The sequence below is a fragment of the Somniosus microcephalus genome, chromosome 14 (assembly GCF_052327205.1).
Source record: "Somniosus microcephalus isolate GS21.2 chromosome 14, FLI_Smic_1.0, whole genome shotgun sequence".
Taxonomy (NCBI): domain Eukaryota; kingdom Metazoa; phylum Chordata; class Chondrichthyes; order Squaliformes; family Somniosidae; genus Somniosus; species Somniosus microcephalus.
Window position 1 is genome coordinate 43025630 of NC_141000.1, and position 9522 is coordinate 43035151.

Below are 9522 nucleotides of genomic sequence, written 5' to 3' on the forward strand. Positions count from 1 at the left end.
GGGAAGGCAATGGCCCTTTAAAGTCAATGCTGAGTTGCTGCATAGGCTGTATAGTGTGTATGAGCGAGCCATCCGATAGATGGAAGAATTGCGGTTTTAATTCCATGCAAATTCTACAAGTGGAGCACGTTCCTAGATTTTTAGATCGCACAAAGTGCAACATACGGGTAATGCCAGGAGGGCATAAATCAGTATGAAGATCCACAAGAGTCGAAGTTGACATGGAACAGCAGAATGCACGCGTAAGGGTATCCGGGGCCACATTCTTTTTGCCGGGTCGATAATGTATGGTGTAGCCAAAGGCGGCCAATTCCATCCTCCAGAGCTGTATTTTGTTATTCTTGATCTTAGTGCATTTCCGGTTATCCAACATAAAGGCCACGGAGCGCTGATCGGTTATAAGCGTGAAATGCGATGAGCGAGAAAATGACTCCATTTATGTACTGCTTTGATGATAGCCGTAGCCTCCTTCTCAACAGGAGGATAATGGAGCTCGCTACCCTGCAAAGTTCTGGAGAGAAATGCAACAGGTCGACCACCTTGATTCAAGGTAGCCGAGATCGCCACCTCTGATGCATCGCACTCGACCACGAAAGGGAGAGTTTCATCGATGGAACGAATCGTGGCTTTTTCCAGTTGTCGCTTGAAGCTGAAATAGCCATTGCCTGCAACGGAAATTACTTTGCGTGAAGCAGGGACTGGACCTTGTCAGAGAAGTGGGGTATCCACTTCGCATAATAGGCGAACATGCCGAGTGCCCGACGAAGAGAGCCGAGATTCGTAGGGGGAGGGAGCTCCTGAAGCGGACAAAGTCGCTCCAGATCCGGTTTGATGACACCATTGCCCACCCAATAGCCAAGGATGTTGACTGATCACAGAATCACAGAAACCTCACAGTGCAGATAGAGGCCATTTCGGCCCATCGAGCCTGCACTGACACATATCCCACCCGATCCCCGTAACCCCTACACCAACACATATCCCACCCTATCCCCGTATTTAATCCCCCTAACACTAAGGGTCAATTTTATCATAGCCAATCAACCTAACCCGCACATCTTTGGACTGTGGGAGGAAACCGGAGCACCCGGAGGAAACCCACGATGGTACTGATTTCACAGATTTGGACTCATTTAAGGTTAAGTTGCGATGACGGAGAACGTCAAAAAATTTCTGGAGGTTGGCATCATGCTCCTTCTGGTCATGACCAGCAATGGTGATATTATCCAGATATGGAAAAGTGTCCGTTAAGTTCTCCTGTTTGACGAGGCTATCCATTGCCCGTTGAAAGATGGCCACCCCATTGGTGACCCCAAATGGAAGGCGACAAAACTGGTAAAGCCGACCATTGGCTTCAAAGGCCGTATACTTTTTGTCAGAGTCTTTTAACGGTACTTGATGGTACGCGCTCTTTAAGTCAAAAGTTGAAAACACCTTGTAGTTGGCAAGGTTATTGACCATGTCATCGATACGTGGTAGTGGGTAGGCATCCAGGTTGGTATACTGGTTAATAGTTTGCGAGTAATCAATGCAAAGATGTTTCTTGTGTTGCTTCAGAGTATTTCTAATAACGACGACTTGAGCCCGCCAGGGAGATGAACATGGCTCAATGATACCGTCAACTAGAAGGCGAGAGATCTCTGCCTCAATAAAGGATAGATCATCTTGGCTGAAACGTCGTGATTTAGTGACTATGGGCTTACATTGGGGGGAAAGATTGGCAAACAAGGAGGGCTCGTCAAGCGAAGCCGCCAAAAGCGCACAAAACGGTACTTTGGAAATAGTAAGCTCCGGCTTTGACCCTCCAAACTCGAAAGTGAGTCTTTTGTGTTGTTTCTGGAAATCCTGTCCCAGGAGCACATCACTGCATAGGTTTTTGAGCACCCCGAGCCGGGTGGAGAAATAAGTGCGGCCATTAAGAATAAGGTCGACAAGACAAAAGTCAGAAGAGTTGGTGGTCAGTGTCATCAGAGCCATTGCAATTTCCCTGTCCGAGGGGTAAATATGCAGTTTTAACTTACTGACACCCGTTCACTAATGAAGCTGTCAAAGCTGCATGAGTCGATTAGTGCACTCAAAATGTGTCCATTTACCGAAACATTCGTGGCTGCATGGGACAGACGTTGGGGAAAAACAGCTGTGATGGGAGGAGGAGCAGTTTTACCCTTGAAAGCTGTAACCTTAGTAGTGGTTCTTGGGGGAGGAGCAGTTTTATAGATAGTAGCTGTAACCTTAGTAGTGGCTCTTGGGGGAGGAGCTGTTTTATAGATAGTAGCTGCAAAACTAACAGGGGCTCTCGAATGGTATACCTTAGAAAAGTGGCCTTTCTTACTAGCAGAGGCTCTTGACTGGCATACCTTAGAAAAGTGACCTTTCTTACTGCAATGATTGCAGGTTGCGTTACAAGCAGGACAGAATTTCCTATAGTGGCATGCACCTCCACAGAAGAAACACTTCCTTCCAGATTGCCAAGATGCCGCTAGGGTGGGGTCGTCATCAGTGAAGGCTTCTAGGGTAGGGTTGTCATCAGCTAGGTTAGAGTCATCATCAGTGAGGGCTTCCGCCCGAGGCCTATCAAAGGAGTCACTAAAAGTGATAGCAGCAGCCCGTGCATGTGGTAAAAGATAGGTATAGAAACATAGAAGATAGGAGCAGGAGTAGGCCATTCGGCCCTTCGAGCCTGCTCCGCCATTCAATGAGATCATGGCTGATCATCCAAGTTCAGTACCCTGTCCCTGCCTTCTCCCCATATCCCTTGATCCCTTTAGCCTTAAGAAATATATCCAACTCTTTCTTGAATATATTTAATGAACTGGCCTCCACCGCCTTCTGTGGCAGAGAATTCTACAGGTTCACCACTCTCTGGGTGAAGAAATTCCTCCTCATTTCAGTCCTAAATGGCTTACCCCTTATCCTTAGACTATGACCCCTGGTTCTGGACTCCCCGGCCATCAGAAACATCCTTCCTGCATCTAGTCTGTCCAGGCCTGACAGAATTTTATAGGTTTCGATGAGATCCCCTCTCAATCTTCTAAACTCCAGTGAGTATAAGCCCAATCGACACAATCTCTCCTCATACGTCATTCCTGCCATCCCAGGTATCAGCCTGGTGAATCTTCGCTGCACTCCTTCCATGGCAAGAACGTCCTTCCTCAGATAAGTGCGGCATCGGCAGTGGGTGGAGACGGAGCTGAGCGGCAGAGCGACTACAAGAGGCCCCAGAGGCTCAGGTAAGCCCCAGTGTGGCATCGGCAGCGGGTGGAGGTGGAGCTGAGCGGCAGAGCGACTACAAGAGGCCCCAGAGGCTCAGGTAGGCCCCAGTGCGGCATCGGCAGCGGGTGGAGGCGGAGCTGAGCGGCAGAGCGACTACAAGAGGCCCCAGAGGCTCATGTAGGCCCCAGTGCGGCATCGGCAGCAGGTGGAGGTGGAGCTGAGTGGCAGAGCGACTACAAGAGGCCCCAGAGGCTCAGGTAGGCCCCAGTGCGGCATCGGCAGCGGGTGGAGGCGGAGCTGAGCGGCAGAGCGACTACAAGAGGCCCCAGATGCTCAGGTAGGCATACCAATCTCCAATCTCAGGGAAGGAGAGAGGTAAAAAGTATTCAAGTGTGACGTCACCACAAAGCGGGTAAGTGATTGGTTGGTAAGTATTTCTCCCTTTTTAAGCTTAAATCTCCTTGGTTTATAGTTTCTATAAGGTGTGATATACACCATCTAGAATCGAGGCAGAGGGTATTTAAGAATAATATTAATAGATTTAATTAATTACATAGAATGGGAGATCAGGCGATGTGTTGCTGCTGCAATATGTGGGAGCTGGTGGACACCATTGATGCTCACGGTGATCACATTTGCAGTAAGTGTTGGCTGCTCGAGGAATTCCGGCTCCGTGTTGAAGAGCTGGAGTCCGAGCTTCAAATACTGAGACACATCAGGGAGGGGGAAAGTTACCTGGACTCTGTGTATCAGGAGGTAGTCACACCAATTAGATCAATTAATTCAGATGTAGTCTGTGGCCAGGGTCAGGATGGTGTGACTAGAAGTGAGGCAGGTACGGGGATCCAGGAGATAGTGTTGGAGGAGCCGCAGCCCTTGCATCTGTCCAACAGGTTCGAGGCTCTTACTCCCTGTGAGGATGGGAACAGGGACTGCGGGGAGGATGAGCAACCTGGCCACAGCACCGTGGAGCGGGGGGCCATTCAAGTGGGGGGAGTTAAAAGAAATGCTGTAGTGGTAGGGGATAGTATCGTTAGGGGGATAGATAGAGTTCTCTGCAGCCGAGAGCGAGAGTCCCGAAGGCTGTGTTGCCTGCCCGGTGCCAGGGTTAAGGACATCTCCTCTGGACTGGAGAGAAACTTGGAGTGGGAGGGGGAGGATCCAGTTGTCGTGGTCCATGTTGGTACCAACGACATAGATAGGACAAGGAAGGAGGTTCTGCTGAGGGAGTTTGAGCAGCTAGGGGCCAAATTAAAAAGCAGAACCACAAGGGTAATAATCTCTGGATTATTACCTGAGCCACGAGTGAATTTGGCTAGGACAAAAAAAATTAGAGATTTAAATGCGTGGCTCAAAGACTGGTGTGGGAGAAATGGGTTTTGCTTCCTGGGACACTGGCACCAGTACTGGGGCAGGAGGGAGCTGTTCCATTGGGACGGGCTTCACTTGGCCAGTGCTGGGACTAGAGTCCTGGTGGATCATATAACTAGGGCTGTAGAGAGGGCTTTAAACTAACTAGTGGGGGGAAGGTTCCAAGAGAGCAAATAATACAAATGACAACAGAGAAGGTCATAGACTTAGGTAGCAGTGGGGAAATTAAAAACCAGAGCATGTCAGGAAGCGGCAGAAGGCATGGAGTAAAAGGTAAAGTAATAAAAAGGGCAAAAGCAGGAACTAAGTGTCACAAAACATCTTTGAAAGTTCTCTATCTGAATGCACGTAGCATTCGTAACAAAATAGACGAGTTAATGGCGCAAATAACTACATATGGTTATGATCTTGTGGCCATTACAGAAACATGGCTGCAGGGTGACAATGCCTGAGAATTAAACATACCAGGTTATTTAACGATCAGGAAGGACAGGCAGGAAGGAAGGGGAGGTGGGGTGGCTATGTTAATAAAGGAAGGAATCACTGTAATACAGAGAAATGATATTGGGTCAAAAGATCAGGACAATGAAACAGTTTGGGTGGAGGTAAGGAATAATAAGGGGAAAAAAACACTAGTGGGCGTAGTCTATAGGCCTCTGAACTGTGGCAACTCTGTTGGACGGAGTATCAATCAGGAAATAGTTGAGGCTTGTAATAAGGGAACATCTATAATTATGGGGGATTTTAACTATCATATTAATTGGACAAATCAAATTGGGCAGGGCTGCCTTGAGGATGAGTTCATTGAGTGTATTAGGGATGGGTTTCTTGAGCAGTATGTAACTGAACCGACCAGGGGGCAGGCAACCTTAGATCTGGTCCTGTGTAACGAGACAGGATTAATTAAAAATGTCCTAGTAAAGGATCCCCTTGGAATGAGTGACCATAACATGGTTGAATTCCATATTCAATTAGAGGGTGAGAAGGTTGGATCTCAAACAAGCGTGCTAAGCTTGAATAAAGGAGACTATGAAGGTATGAGAGCGGAATTGAGTAGAGTGGACTGGGAAAATAGATTAAAGGGTAAGACGATACATGATCAGTGGTGTACATTTAAGGAGTTATTTTACAACTTCCAAAAAGTATATATTCCACTGAGAAGAAAAGGGTGTAAAAGAAAAGACAGCCATCCGTGGCTAAGTAAAGAAATTAAGGATAGTATTCGACTAAAAACAAGGGCATATAAGGTAGCCAAATCTAGTGGGAGGATAGAGGATTGGGAAAACTTTAAAAGACAGCAAAAAATAACAAAAAGATTGATTAAGAAAGGGAAGATAGATTATGAAAGTAAATTAGCAAAAAATATAAAAACAGATAGTAAGAGTTTTTATAGTTGTATAAAAAGAAAAAGGGTGGCTAAAGTAAATGTTGGTCCCTTAGAGGATGAGACCAGGAAATTAATGGTGGGAAATATGGAGATGGAAAAACACTGAATGAACATTTTACATCAGTCTTTACAGTAGAAGACACTAAGAATATCCCAACACTGGACAAACAGGGGGCTAAAGGGGGGGAGGAGCTAAACACGATCAAAATCACTAAGGAAGTGGTACTTGGTAAAATAATGGGACTCAAGGCTGATAAATCACCTGGACCTGATGGCTTACATCCTAGGGTCTTGAGGGAAGTGGCGGTAGGGATTGTGGATGCATTGGTAATAATTTTCCAAAACTCCCTGGACTCGGCAATGATCCCGGCAGACTGGAAAACTGCTAATGTAACACCCTTATTTAAAAAGGGCAGTAGACAGAAGGCTGGAAACTATAGACCGGTTAGCCTAACATCTGTGGTAGGTAAAATTTTGGAGTCCATTATTAAGGAGACAGTAACAGGACATTTGTATAACCATAATTTAATAGGGCAAAGTCAGCATGGTTTTATGAAGGGGAAGTCATGTTTGACAAATTTGCTGGAGTTCTTTGAGGAAGTAACATATAGGGTGGATAAAGGGGAACCAGTGGACGTAGTGTATTTAGACTTCCAAAAGGCATTTGACAAGGTGCCACACAAAAGATTATTGCTTAAGATAAAAAATCACGGGATTGGGGGAAATATTCTGGCATGGATAGAGGATTGGCTATCTAACAGAAGGCAGAGAGTTGTGATAAATGGTTCATTCTCAGACTGGCAATCAGTAACTAGTGGTGTTCCGCAGGGGTCAGTGCTGGGTCCCCAACTCTTTACAATCTATATTAACGATTTGGAGGAGGGGACCGAGTGTAACATATCAAAGCTTGCAGATGATACTAAGATGGGGGGGAAAGTAGTGAGTGAGGAGGACATAAAAAACCTTCAAGGGGACATAGACAGGCTAAGTAAGTGGGCAGAGATTTGGCAGATGGAATACAATACTGGAAAGTGTGAGGTTATGCACTTTGGCAGGAAAAATCATAGAGCAAGTTATTATCTTAATGGCAAGAAACTGGAAAGTACTGAAGTACAAAGGGATCTGGGGGTCCTGGTGCACGAAACTCAAAAGGTTAGTATGCAGGTGCAGCAAGTGATTAAGAAGGCCAATGGAATGTTGGCTTTCATTGCTAGGGGGATAGAATATAAAAATAGGGAGGTATTGCTTCAGTTGTACAAGGTATTGGTGAGACCGCACCTGGAATACTGCGTACAGTTTTGGTGTCCATACTTAAGAAAGGACATACTTGCTCTCGAGTCAGTACAAAGAAGGTTCACTCGGTTAATCCCGGGGATGAGGGGATGGACATATGAGGAGAGGTTGAGTAGATTGGGACTCTACTCATTGGAGTTCAGAAGAATGAGAGGCGATCTTATTGAAACATATATGATTGTGAAGGGGTTGGATTGGGTGGATGCAGGGAAGATGTTCCCGATGATGGGTGAAACTAGAACTAGGGGGCATAGTCTTAGAATAAGGGGCTGCTCTTTCAAAACTGAGATGAGGAGGAACTACTTCACTCAGAGGGTGGTAGGTCCATGGAATATGCTGCCCCAAAAAACTGTAGAAGCTACATCATTACATAAATTTAAAACAGAAATAGACAGTTTCCTAGAAGTAAAGGGAATTAAGGGCTACGGGGAGCGGGCAGGAATTTGGACATGAGTCTAGGTTCGGATCGGTCATGGCCCTGTGGGTAGCGGAGCGGGCCCAGGGGCCATGTAGCCTGATCCTGCTCCTATTTCGTGTGTCTAATTCTGTTATATGCAGGAGATGGTTCTGTGATAGTGGATTGGCAGTTAGGATCAGATCAGCCATGATCTTATTGAATGGCGGAGCAGGCTCGAGGGGCCGATTGGCCTACTCCTGCTCCTATTTCTTATGTTCTTATGTTCTTATAAGGCGACCAAAACTGCACACAATACTCAAGGTGTGGTCTCACCAAGGCCCTGTACAACTGCAGCAAGACATCCTTGTTCTTGTACTCAAACCCTCTCGCTACGAAGGCCAACATACCTTTTGCCTTCTTAACCGCCTGCTGCACCTGCATGCTTACCTTCAGCGACTGGTGCACAAGGCCACCCAGGTCTGGTTGCACTTCCCCTTCTCCCAATCTATTGCCATTCAAATAATAATCTGCCTTCCTGTTTTTCCCACCAAAGTGGATAACCTCACATTTATCCACATGATAGTGCATTTGCCATTTTTCTGACCTGTAGGATTCGCAAAAATCCATGAAATACAGTATACGGGTAGGGCCCCTGAAGTGGCCACATTGTGAGAACACAGAATGGAGTTGGCAGTTCTCATGGCCCAGTTCAAAAGGACGCACACACAGTACCTAAAAGCAGTCTGAGTCATCATCGATTAGAAGGATCCAGAACCTTACTGTTTTTGATATTGTAATGTGGTTACAGCAGTAAACAAAACTATTAGCACCTGGAGGTGCGCTAATCGCTGGCAGAGCGGTAACCGATCTCAGAAACCGCTGAGCACACACAAACGGAGGGACACTAAATGGATTCCCATTATGGCAGAGCGGGAACCAATCTCAGAAACTGCTGAGCACACACAAACGAAGGGACACTAATCGGATTCCCATTAGTTCGATTTGCGAGCAGTTAAAATTAATGTGCTTGCTTTTGTTAAAGCAACCTTAACAAAGGAAAACGGTTGATTTGGCGCCAAGATTAGGGCCAGAAAAGAGTATAACCGTTCAGGTAAATCATCAGCAAGGCAGTCTAAGATTCGACCAGAGTCAGGAAGACTCCTCCGGAGACGGTTCACACCGTGAAGTCCAAGTTCAGTTACCATCAGGAGTTCGAGGACCGTGCGGAACAGAAAACGGCTCGAGGATTTCGGAGGACTTCCAAAGATTGTACAGGAGAGCGAGTCCAGGAGCCGGTCACATAAGGAAAGTCAGAGGTCCCGGACGACACCAAGTAACAGGGTCCAGGAGCCGGTCCCATAAGGAAGATCGGAAATTCCAGACGTAACAAGAAGTACCAAGGTCCAGAAGGGTTTTGAAATTCTGGTGAGCATAAAGGCCCAACTCTACCTAACTGACACAATTGAGGTATATTCAGTAACGGGAGGGTTTGTAACGTTAAGGGTATTTGTAAGTCAGGAGTGTGATTTATCCCTCGATGTGTCCGTGCGCTTCCCTCACCCCCGCTTTTAGCTTATCGCTATTTTAGAACTGTTTATATGCTTTAAAGTTATTTTTCTCAGTGTATAATTTAATCCTCTGTGAGAAACGTTATTTTTCATCTGCATTTATTCTTGCCATTTTTCTCTGTGTACATTCTCTTTCAAAAATAAAGATCGTTTTGATTTAAAAGTCAATCTGTCTCATCTGACCATTTGTCTTCCGAGTCACGAGTTGGGCCAACACACAAAGGTTGTCTGGCAATAAGCCCAGTGTCTAGAACCGTGAGGGGGGAGCGATTCGAAACCGCTCACGAGTAGTG